Source organism: Euprymna scolopes, chromosome 12 (assembly GCF_053919585.1).
Source record: "Euprymna scolopes isolate OS-2025 chromosome 12, ASM5391958v1, whole genome shotgun sequence".
NCBI lineage: Eukaryota > Metazoa > Mollusca > Cephalopoda > Sepiida > Sepiolidae > Euprymna > Euprymna scolopes.
Window position 1 is genome coordinate 3,215,629 of NC_136493.1, and position 13,375 is coordinate 3,229,003.

At 33.0% G+C, this 13,375-nt stretch overlaps 1 protein-coding gene across 3 annotated transcripts in view; it reads right to left on the minus strand.

The window, feature by feature from the left end:
• LOC145291152 (neuronal acetylcholine receptor subunit alpha-10-like) overlaps positions 1-13,375 on the minus strand; it is a 693,294-nt gene that overhangs the window by 548,761 nt on the left and 131,158 nt on the right. Inside the window, exon 2 of one of the 3 annotated variants that reach the window (XM_080136679.1) lies at positions 5,239-5,272. The exons of the other annotated variants lie outside the window; for them this stretch is intronic. The gene's annotated coding sequence lies outside the window, so the exon portion shown is untranslated. The remainder of the gene's footprint in view (positions 1-5,238; positions 5,273-13,375) is intronic. 3 annotated transcript variants of the gene reach the window in all.

A 13,375-nucleotide genomic window follows, 5' to 3' on the forward strand; every position in this document is an offset into this window, starting at 1 on the left:
ATATCTCTTGACATATCAAAGGCCTTCGATAAGGTATGGCATAAAGACCTACTTCACAAAATTTCCAGCTACGGTATAACTGGAAATGTTTTCTCTATCATTAAATCATTTATCTCTGATAGGCTCATAAGAGTAGTGATTGATGGTGAGAAATCAGATGCCCACACTATTGATGCTGGAGTCCCTAAGGGGTGTATCCTGGCCCCAACTCTCTTCTTGATCTGCATCAATGATCTCCTAAAACACATACTTACATCATTCGTTGACATCTATGCTGATGACACGACTATTTATAACAACACATCAAAGGCCGCAAATGACAACGTTCTCTCCGATTCTCTCTCCTCGGATCTTGAGCGCGTGGTTCAGTGGGGGAAGAGGTGGCTGGTTACCTTTAATGCATCTAAGACAAAGCTCCTATCATTACATCATAAACGCTCTGAACCTCATCTGGCATCGATTGAAATGAATGGCCCTCATCTAGGGGAGACCCCATGTTTTGATAAGCTTCTGGGTTTGATCTTTACTCCTGATCTGAAATGGGACACATACATCAAGTCTGTGGCCAATGTTGCTGAGAAATTGGTGGGATCCTTCTACCGCCCCAGAAGATATCTCACTACTGATGCAATTCTCTATCTATATAAAACCCAAGTTCGTCCAAGAATGGAGTACTGCTACCACATCTGGACAGGAGCTGCTAAAAACAGCATATCCTGCCTTGACAGAGTACAAAATAGACTTCGTGGCTTTTTTTACATGGGGGTCACCACTTATCAAGGCCTGATTGAGAAAACATTTCCAGTAATACCGTAGCTGGAAATCTTGTGAAGTAGACCCTTATGCCATACCTTGTCGAAGGCCTTTGATATGTCAAGAGCAATTGCCCTGGAAAGGAAACCATTGTCAAGAGATTCACTAATCCTGTGTGATATAACCGTTAGCACATCTGCTGTAGATCTTGCAGAGCGGAAACCATATTGCAGGTCACTAAGAAGGTTGTTTCTGTTGAGGGTGATGCCCTTTTCTCTTCTCTGCAACTTCTCTCCCACAGAAGAGACGTTGCAAGCCTGTCTCTGTTTTATCGTTATTTCCGTGGCAAGTGCTCGTCTGAGCTCCATTCTCTGGTCCCTCTTGGCCAATCTTTCACGAAAAAACCCGACTAACTGAAACCACTGTCAATAATTTTCCCCACTCTTTATCCGTGCCTAAATCAAAACGTAGATTCCATGGACAAAGCTCCTTTCTTAGAACAGCACGGCTGTGGTACTCTCTGCCGCTTGCCTGTCCCCCCCCGAATTCAACTTAGATGTCTTCAAGTCCAACACAAACAAATTCCTGATGAACCGCCCCCTTAAGTAATGACACTTTATCAAATCCCCAATACTATTACTACGATACTATCCACACAATAACCCTTATCCCGGAGTGGCTCCTGGGCCTTGATAAGTGGTGACCCCATGTAAAAAAAAGAAAAAAAAAGAGCTTCTAATTAGTTAGTCGGAAAGCAAGACTGGCGACATGCGTCTGAAAATGTAGAAAGAATATTAACGAATGTCACTTCGATGTCTGCCATCATCGTCTCTCAATCCCAAAGTAGAAGAACAAGTAAAAAGGAATTAATTTTAATCTAGGCGGTCTCTCCCTCTGGTGAACAAACTTTCGTCAATAAAAGCTTTGAAAGCTAACAAGTCTTCATTATGTTTCTATGCATGTGTAGATCCGTAGCGAAGATAAGGGCACATGAAAAAAGATCAAAAGAAAGCAAAACTAACAGCTGTGCAATATATATAAAAAAAATGTTTTGTTGATGTGTCTCTTGATCGCTTACTGGCGAAAACATATATTTGACACCTATGCATTTGTGCTTGTTAAGTGTTGAAAATGTTACACATCATCCCAGGCATTATTTTTCTTTTGGAATTCAATGTAGTATGGTATCATTCTCTCAAGGAAATAAAATTATGCTACTGACGGGGAAAGTAGTCAGTTTCTAGTCGTTAATTTAGATAAACGAGACAATATTGTAGTAAAATACTTGAAATGAAAGCATTCAAGTCTATAAAGTGACAAAGATAAAAATTCAGAGATGAGAAATGTCTTCCGTGAAATAGGCTTTGGGGTTCTTAACACCTTTATCAACACTCTCTTTTTCTTTTAAGTTTTTTTCTATAATAAACTTTTACATTTTCGTCTGCGTTTTCGAAGAACAAAACGCGTGAAACCATCTCACAACATGTTCATAAAGCATATTTACACACGCGCACAAACACACGCGCACATACACACGCGCGAGCACGCGCAGACATGTATATATACACATATACATATATATATACACATATATATATATACATGAGAAATACATTTAATAAACTTTATTCGATAATCAAGTCAAAATTAAAAAACGTGAACAATAAAAACTTGGTAATTTCGCATAAATCGTGACCTTAACTTTAAAACACGCCGGCAGGTGGCGCCCGCGCCTGTCCATTTTGGTATAGAAGTACAAAATGGATGCGATACTTTCGCTAGTCCCACAAACTACTTACTTATATTTTAAGGCAAAATATTAATATAGTTTTGTAATACATATTTTTTCAAACATGTTTACGTTTTCTTTTCAAATATAGTTACGTTTTTTTTTTACATACACTTTAAATTGCAAAACTGCGCAATCTATTATAATCGATTGTACATTCATCTTTGTGAAACTGTTAAAACTGTAAAAAAAGACACATTCATTTTTTTTCATTTTTCTCCAAAAAAATATTTATTTGAAATAAATAAATATATATATTTGAAATAAATAAATATATATTTGAAATAAATATATATTTGAAATAAATAAATATATATTTGAAATAAATAAATATATATTTGAAATAAATAAATATATATATTTGAAATAAATAAATATATATTTGAAATAAATATATATTTGAAATAAATATATAAATATATATTTGAAATAAATAAATATATATCTGAAATAAATATATATTTGAAATAAATATATAAATATATATTTGAAATAAATAAATATATATTTAAAATAAATAAATATATATTTAAAATAAATAAATAAATATATATATATTTGAAAAAAATATATATTTGAAATAAATAAATATATATTTGAAATAAATAAATAAATAAATATATATTTGAAAAAAAAAAATAAATATATAAATATATATATGAAATAAATAAATAAATATATATTTGAAAAAATATATATATTTGAAAATTTTACTAATTTGTTCTTCCATACCTCAATTGGTAAACGCGGGCGCCACCTGCCGGCGTGTTCGAAAGTTTATGCGCAATTTTATAATAATAAAAAAATTACTCTTTTCAAATGGGTGCCATAAGTGGCATGCCATTCTTGGATTCAGAGGTAAAAGTTCTCCACGACTTCTTGCAGCATATTTATCTGTATTGTCACAATCTCTTTTGCAATGCGTTCTTAGAGAGACGGAACTGTTCTAGGTGGTCACTTTCGAACACTTTCGTTTTAAGATAACCCCATCAAAAAATAGTCACAAACACTCAAATCGAGTGAACAATGCGGTCAAAGGATATTTCCGTTGCGAAAAAATGACACGAATTGGAAATAAAGCATTAAAATCATCGATGAAAATTCTTGCCGTGTGACTTGTAGATCCATCTTGTTGGAAAAGTGTTTGCACATCCATTGCAAAACGGACAAGCTGAGGAGTGAAGAAGTTATTTATCTTCTCAATATAATAACTGCATTAGCAGCCTCATTTTCATTTAAAAAATGGACCTATAATGCCTCTTGCAGGCAATACGCACCATACCGTTACTTTCTGAGCATGAGGAGGCTGTTCATGAAGCAAACAATAGTTTTCCCCTACCCAATATATGAAGTCTTTTCTTAGCCGCGATATTCACCTGTTCACTCCTCCATGATAAATGACGTCTTAAGGTTGATCCTCCCTCCCACAATGTTACCCCCATTGCTTCTTCATAAAAAATGGTAAAGACTGTAGATTCTATTATGTATAATAAAGATGTTAAATTAAATTCCCGGTTCATTTGCGAAGCATATATATATATATATATATATATATATATATATATATATAAATTCTACAGCCAAACACGTCGCAGCCCACAAGAGTCATGACAGTCAACGAACCGGAAGTCAAAGACTCGAGTTTCGCCCTTATTTGGGCTCATCAGTTAGACACATCCGAACTCAGGATTCGAAACCCGAGCCTCTTGCATGCGAGACAAGCACTCTACCAACCGAACAAACGCCCGCACACAAGAATTTCTATTAACCAACACAGATCAAGCAAACCGCGACAATATATATATATATATATATATATATATATATATATATATATATATGTGTGTGTGTGTGTGTGTGTGTGTGTGTGTGTGTGTGTATGTGTGTGTGTATTTATTTGTTTGTTTTTGTTAGCGATATTTTTTAGAATGAATTCAATTATTTATACGGAAGTGCATTTTTACCTAAATGCCATTTGAGAATAATTTTCTCTTTGACCAATTTGATACACCCTAAATGGGAAGCGGCATATATATTATCTTTTTAAATATAATTATCCACTGAAATTAAAGCAGCTCAGGCAATTCATTTCTCATTAGCCCATAGAAATAATTGTAACTGCTAAAAAAGCATGAATTTCCTCTCAGTAATAACTGCATCCATAGAGATGTTGTTTATTTTTGCACTGTATCTGAATTACCAACTAAAACCACCAAAATAAGCCTTACAAATCATTCGCAACCTCCAATCCCTCGTCAATCATCTATCATAGACAATGAATCAAGTACGATAACAGTACGCCAGCTCAACACACTTTAAATAATATTTCCAAACCTGCTCATACTTAACATAAGTAACCTGTCATGAGAACGATTCACGCATACGTATTCGTGAAACAGTTAACAAATAGATAATAATCCGATCACACTCACGTACCAATGTTTCAATTTTGACCCCTTACCAGCGTTTTCCAAGATGAGAACGGATTAAATAGTTTTCCACGTGTCTGAATATCCTATATACCAAATTTCAATTTGTATATAAAAATGTTGTTGAATATATAGGTTAAGAAGTGTCCACACGCACACACACATATATATAGAGAGATAGATATATGTATGTGTGTTTGTGTATCTGCGTGTATGTATGTATATATGTGTATGCATGTGTATGTGAATATGAACTGAATTACTCACCGAATCTCACCAAATCTTGAAAATATTTTCTTACCTGTAAAGAAAGAAAAATAAAGCTTTTTACAAAATTTAGAAGTCAAATATTTTTTTCCTGTAATTTGGATTCTTCGGAATACTGTTTTTTTTAAAACCTTGATTGTTATTTTTACAACGTTTCAGTCGATGTAACCGACTTTTTTCTAGGGTATTTTGTAGAACACGGGAATATTTATAGTGAAATCGGAAATCTTTCTCTCGATCCTGTGAATCTGCACAGAATTTCGAACGGAACCCTTCAGTTAATCCCTAGGGGCAGTATGCTCTCGTTCCGTCAGCCATGACTGGCTAAAGTCCGAAGTAATTCGTGATTTCATTTTGGGTGTCAGCCGCGCTGAGGATTTAGCCACCAACCTCCAAAAGATTGTAACTTTTTACAACTGAATTGTATCCAGTATTCTATCCTATGCGCCACGGTCCTTTTGTCAACCGAGACGTTGTGAAAATGACACTCAAAATGAGAACAGTGGTCTGAAGAATCCAAATAATACGGATACTCAATCATCATCTGAAAAATTCAGAATCGAAATATTTCATTCTTCCTGGATCATGCAAAAAAAAAAGTGCAAAACTATGAATTTATCGAAATATCAATACGAAAGAAATTGCGACGACATTAGAATAAAATGCAAACGGCTCGCTGAAGTGGCACCACAAATAAAAGAAATAAAATGACCTTTAACATTGAGTTGTGAGTTTTCAACATGCATTAATATTAACGTGTTCATATTAAGCTAAACATAACTAATTAATAAGGAAACGTTCGGATGTCTTTGACATGATTTAACTAGCAGGGAGATCCGACGTTACCCGGGATATATATACGTTACCCGGAATATATATATATTTATATACTTATATACCTATATATCTGATGATTGCTTCATCTTACAGATAATCGCCGTCCTAGATGTATCTGCAATCCCGCCGCAGATTTGCATATGGTGAAGTAATTTCTGGAAGCTGAACTGCATTCCTATGAACACTCGTATATCTTCTCAAACCAGCAGGAGCATTTGCACACATTGCTACATTTTAAACAGATCGTTTGGCACGGATAAATAGGTACAAAGTTGACCTGAACAGGAGTTTTGTGTGACTTAAGATGGTTGACGTAGCCAGCTTTTGCAGAAGCACTCGCTCGCAGGTGTCGCATTTCCAGCTCTGTGTTTCATGGTTAAGACTATCACTAAAACCTTTGCGAGGCTTTTGCTTCAGATTGCTGTGGGCCTGCTTTCGTATATCTAGAGCATCACAACTTTCACATAGAGAGTAAGTTCTTCCCACGTATCCGTGTTGATTTGCAAGACTTCCAAATTGCCCTTTGTACAGTCGCTGAATCTCTTCCTAGGCTTATGGTGAGGGCGCTTGTCATTTTCCAGCTCCCCATAAGAAGTTGTTCCGGCAGTCTACAATCTTTCATTCGAATCACATGAGCAACTGAATGCATGTGAAATCTAATTACAATGGTTTCAACACTAGAGCAACATGCTCTCACAAAGACCTCAGTGTCGGGTACTTGTGCTTGCCACTTGATGTTTAGGATAGGTCTCAATCTTTTTGTAGCAAATCTTTCACGCCATTTAATGTGCCTTTGATGCAATGTTCATGTCTTCGATGAATACAACGGCATAGTTATCGCACAGATCTTGTAAACGCAGATCCTTGTTAAGTCTGTGATGCTACGGTAAGATCACAACTTTCCTAAAGTTACAGCGGCCTTCTGAATTAGTCTGTGGATTCCAGTGCCAAGAGCGCCATCCTTTGGCAGAAAACTTTCAAGGGGCTTTCTTAATATTTCAGCTGTTTTCATGATTGTTATTCGTTGTATTTTTCCAGTCATTCCTTATATTCTAATTTCTGCCATTCTGTTTTCAAAGTTTTTCGGAATTGTTCCTAGTGCTCCTACTATTATAGGTATTATTTTGATTTTTCTTCATCGTTCATATCCCTTTCAGCTCTCGAGCTAGCTCTGTGTATTTGCTCCATTTCTCCTTTCCTGTGGTCAGCTGGAACAGCAAAGTCTATGCTTTGACAGAATTTTTCTTTCTTGTTAATTATTACGACATCCGGTCTTCTACCTTGGATGAGTTTATCAGTTTGTATGACCATGTTCCATGGGACTTCGTTATTCTCGTTTTTAAGCACTGTTGCTGGCTTATATTTGTACCACATATCTGCGTTCGAGATGCAGTTGTTTGCATAATTCCCAGTGTACTACCTTTCCCAACTGGCCGTGTCTGTTTTTGTATTCCTTTTGGGCCAGTTTGCTGCATTCACTTATTATATGGTTTATCGTCTCGTCTTATTGTCCCAGAACCTGCATTTGCTGTTTTCTATTGTTTTGTCGATCTTTACTTTGATGTGGTTGAGTCTTATCGAGTTTTTTTTTTTGTGCTGCAGTTATTAGGGATTCAGTTTCTCGGCTTATATGTCCTTTTCGCATCCATGTCTAAGTGTTTTCGTTATCTTCATCTTTTGTTATCATTATGAATCTTCCGTGCAGTTGTTTTTCTTCCCACTTTCCTTTCTTGTCTTATCCTTTTTTCTATCTGTGTTCTGTTTCATTGATTTTTTTAGCGTCTCTCGCTACTATGATTATTCTTTTAGTGCTTTGCATTATCTATTTTCTAGTTCCTTTTTTTTGGTGTCATTCACACAGTCTTCTATACAAACCAGTCCCCTCCCACCGTCTTTACTTTTTACGTAGAGTCGATCAACATTGCCCTTCAGGTGTAGTACGTTGTGCATAGTCTGAGTTTCCTGATCTTCTGATCGAGCTGTCTCAGTTCTTCTTTAGTCCACCCTATGAACGGTCCAGAGTATCTTACAAGTGATACTGCGAATGTATTTATGCCTTTTATTAGGCTTCTGATATATAATTTGTTTTCGAGAAGTTTTCTTGTTCTTCTCAGGTATTCCTTTTATTATTATTATTATTATTATTATTATTATTATTATTATTCTACATGCATAATTTCATAATTCTATTCATATCTTGCAATATTATTAATTTATCAAGTTACTTACAGACCTTTTAGTAATCGATGCATTTAATCCTTTCTTTGAATAAATAAATACACTTAAGTTGGATGTAACCAAGCTACTTTGAGAGGACGCATCTTAGTTATTGCAAACAACACCCTCCTCCCTATCACATTGAAAATTAACGTGTCAAACTCCATATGACATGTATTCAACGACCAACCGTTATATCTATCTGTATGCCACAAGTTAGCGCTACAATATTAACTGCTTTTCTCTCTCTCCTTCCTCCTATTTATTATCCCTTTCTCTCTTCTACCTTTAACGTATTTCCAATCTAACGCCCTTCTTTCCCACCTTTTTCTTTCTCCCCCTACCTCTATTCCTATCCGTGTCTGGTTTAATATTTTAAACTCCCTCTCGCCCCTTATCACCTTCCAATTCGTTTTTTTTTAAAAATAAACTGCTGCTGTCTGATTTAAGTTTTTTGTGCTTTTTCTAATATCTATTTTTCCTAATCATAATGATTAGTTCTGTAAAGTCTAATGAAATTATCGGTCGTTGATAAGATTCAGTAATCCAAACATGTGTAACTAAGCAAATAAGACGTTAATATATATATATATATATATATATATATATGAGTAAAATAATATATATATAATAATATAACATATAATGATATACATAATATATATATGAGTAAAATAATATATATATAATAATAATAATATATATATATATATATATATATATAATGATATATATAATATATATATATGAGCAAAAAAGATAAACATACAAGCGATGGTTGACGTTATGACTATTTGAAAAGGAAATCCGAGAATTTATAAAAACATTTTTAATCAACGTTTCGTCCCTATTTCAGGGGACATCATCAGGATTTTCGAGGTTAAAATGTAGAAGCAAATGGTCATAAATCACATGAGAATAAACATGAAAAAGCCCTAAAATCCTTTCCATTCTAGACGTGTGCGTTTGGAGAGAATGGGAAGGATTTTAGGACTTTTTCATGTTCACTCGCATGAGATTTATGATAATTTTCTCCTACATTCTCACCTCGAAAATCTTGACGATGTTCCCTGAAATAGAGACGAAACGTTGATTAACATTGTTTTATAAATTCTCGGTTCTCCTTTTCAAATAATCATATATATATATATATATATATATATATATATATATATATATATATATATATATATATATATATATATATACTAGCAAGCCGACATGACGTTCCCCGGGATTTAATGATAATCAACGAATGTTTCAGATTCACGTATTTTTATTCATATCAAAATCGATGAAATCGATGAAAATTTTTTAATCGATTGGTTGCCTGCTCTACTTGGAAACCAATCGCGATGCACCGAGAGGCAATCTTACATGCATCTCGGAGTGACTTAATTCACATTATAGTGTTGTCTACATTGCACTGTTGCGAACCTAGTGTTGATTTTATAAAATCATTTGATATAAAATTGCTTGAATTAAAGTTTAAAATGTCAAGTATCATGCTTCAATTGTGCTTTAAACAGAAGCATTCATTTCGAACTGTTGATTTTATATGCCTGGTGTTGCTGTTAGGTGTTAAATTTGGTGAAAATCTCCTAGTTCTTCTTTCTTTTTATTTCGATTATCGATTATCGATACTTATCGAGGACATTCCAATACAAAACCCATCTAAGAACACTGCTTACGAATAAAGTACCTTCGTGTAAAATTTCATAAAAAGCGGCCCTACCGTTTTCGAGTCTATAGGGAACGAACTCACACAGAAAAACACACACAAAGTTCCTTTTATATATATATATATATATATATATATATATTAATAGAAATAAAGGAATAAATTATAAGATGGTCAACATCGTGAATTTTGGAATATAACTTTCTGTCATTTATTCTCTATATTGCTCTGTAATTACATTGAGCTTCTTAAATAAGGATATATATATATATATATATATATATATATATATATATATATATATATATATATATATTATAAAATATATTTCTACAGATATATATATATATATATATATATATATATTATTGTGTGGCCCCGTGCCCGGAGAAGAGAGAAAATATAAGTAATATGTGTCCATTTAATAAGGATCTATTAAAATTTTCCCGAAAATAAGTCGGCGTTGTCCTGCGCGAAAAGATTTTTCGTCGCGTCATTCATGTTTTGCGAGCGATTGATTTGCGCGGGACACAAACAAATCACTAAAAGAGGACAGCGCCGACGAAGGTGAATACACCGTCTATTTCTGAAGCAACATTTAAATATGGCTGGTGTTCACTTAATAATGCTCCCCCTACGCTCCGCCGGCATTCGACGTCGTGCCAGCCTCCATTAAGATGGATACGAAACATCTGCAGACTAATTTGAGCGACCGTATCAGACGGACTTGGACCAACTTGATTATTTTGCCGAGAAAATGATAAGATTAAGAACGTAGTGATCACCAGAGAAATTCTTTATATTCATCCAGGAGGTAACAATGGAATTGGTGAGAACAGAAATAAAAAAAGATGAGAATAATTTAGTTAAAGAAATACTAAAACAACAATAACAATAATTACTAGCAGGATCTGTGGAAATTCCTTGGAATGAGTATTATATTATATTTATTCAACAAATATGTTTTGATAATTCTGATATTTTATGGATCGCGTAAAGAATAGATTTTGTTGGACAAATATGAGTTTATCAACATTTCTAAAAACAGGTATAAACGCAGATGTGATTAATTGAAAAGTAATTCTTAGAAAGTAATACTGTGCTACATAGTTCAATACAAATAATAACATCACATTGTAAAAAGGTAATCTTTAATTTACCCCTTTAGTCCAGCAACTTATGGCATAAAATTAAAAAAAATATCCCCTATTTCTTTCGAATGTTTCCTTTTATGTAACGTTTCGCTACTTTTTCTTTAATGAAGAACCACTGCATGTCGAAATTACAAGTTCCAATCTCACACAATGAAACCAATCCTCATGTATAGTCATACTTACATTCGAAGACGAGGCTACATCAAAGGGAGGCCACTGTCATGTTCTTGTCCACTATTCTCAGACTTTTTTAAAGTTTGATTTTTGAAATATGGCTTTTTCTGAAGCAATGTGCATTTTCAAAATTATATTAGGTGATTTTTAAAATTTAGCATACGGACTAACTAACGAAGAAACAAAAAGAATATTATATAGATATAAATAATAATAATAATAATAATAATAATAACAATAATAATAATAATAATAAGATTATAATGATAATAATAATAATAAGATTATAATGATAATAATATGATAATATAATAATAATAAATAAAAATAATAATAATAATGATAAGAATAATAATGGAAATAATAGTAATAATAATGGAAATTATAATAATAATGATAATAATCATAATGATAATAATCATAATGATAATAGTAATGATAATGGAAATAATAATAATGATAGTGATAATATTAATAATAATTATAATGATAATGATAATATTAATAATAATGATAATAATAATAGTAATAATAATGAAAACAATAATAATAATTAAAATAATAATTCTAATAAAAATAATTATAATGATAATAATAGTAATAATAATGAAAACAATAATAATAATTCTAATAATAAAATTATAATTATAATAATAAACATAATGAAAATAATAATGATTAAAAATTATAAATATTAATGAAAATAATAATTATAATAATGATTAGAAGAAAAATGATGATAATAATGATAATAATAATAAAATAATTATAATAATAATAATGAAAATAATTATAATGATAGAAGAATAATAATAATCATAATAATAGTAATAATAATAGTAATAATAATGAAAACAATAATAATAATAATGATAATAATAATGATGATAATAATAATAGTAATAATAATAATGAAAACAACAACAACAATAATAATAATAATAGTAATAGTAATAGTAATAATAATAATGAAAATAAATTAAAGAGAAGAAAGTATCGATCTATCTAACTGCATTGTCGACAATATCACCGGAAGAGCTGGTCAGCTGATCGGATCTACGTGTATATTACGTAGATCAGGTTAGATGGAGATCAACAAGAGTTGGAGTTTGGACGTTTAACAGAGCGGACGGTTTAATAGGTCTTACTTCCTCCACTGGGGAGAGGGCTTACGTGTCTCAGAATGGCGACTTAGAATTAACCACGCAAGCAAAGATATTCACTTTCCATTCTTCTGCAATCGACATCTGGAAAGTGAATAAAAACTATATAAAACCAACCAGCGTTCTTGGAAGTGAATGAATATTCGTCCAAACAGGCTCCAGCCTCCCCTCCAAGAACAAGATGAATTCCAGGTGGACAAGATCAACGACGCATGAAATTAAGGTATGTCAAAAATACATGTAACACACACACACACACGCACACACGCACACACGTGCGTGTGCGCACACACATGCCCGCATATGAACAATCAGATATTAATATAACATAGACTGCAACAACACAATTCTATGGTTCAAATAGTGAAGAATCACCAACAATAGACATTTAGTGACATGAATATACACATCAGGATAAACCCTTCGTCCCAAGTACGCATATCAACATTTAGACGATTATACAACATACACTGTTTTGATGACTTTTTGGTAAACCATTATATAACACGTCTTCTATACTTACTGAAAAAGAGTACAAACTTTGTAATGACAAAGTATGTGCAAATCTGCACTGGAGTTTGTGCAAAAAGTTTGGAATCCAAGTGACGGACAAATGGTACCAACATCACCCAAAAGCGGTAGTGGAAAATGATGATGGTAAGTTTCTCTGGGATTTCATGATTTAGTGTGACCGAGAGATAACTCACAGGAAACCGGATATTATAGTTTTGAACAAAAAGACCAATGAATATCAAATTATTGATGTGGATTGCCCAAACGACATCAACAGGCAGGAGGAATGAGAAACTATTAGACTATCAGTGTTGTATATTGATTTATATTGGAGGAGATGATATATTAATATGTGTCATGTGTTATCTAGTGGATGTCTCTCAGCTCTAGTGGTCAAT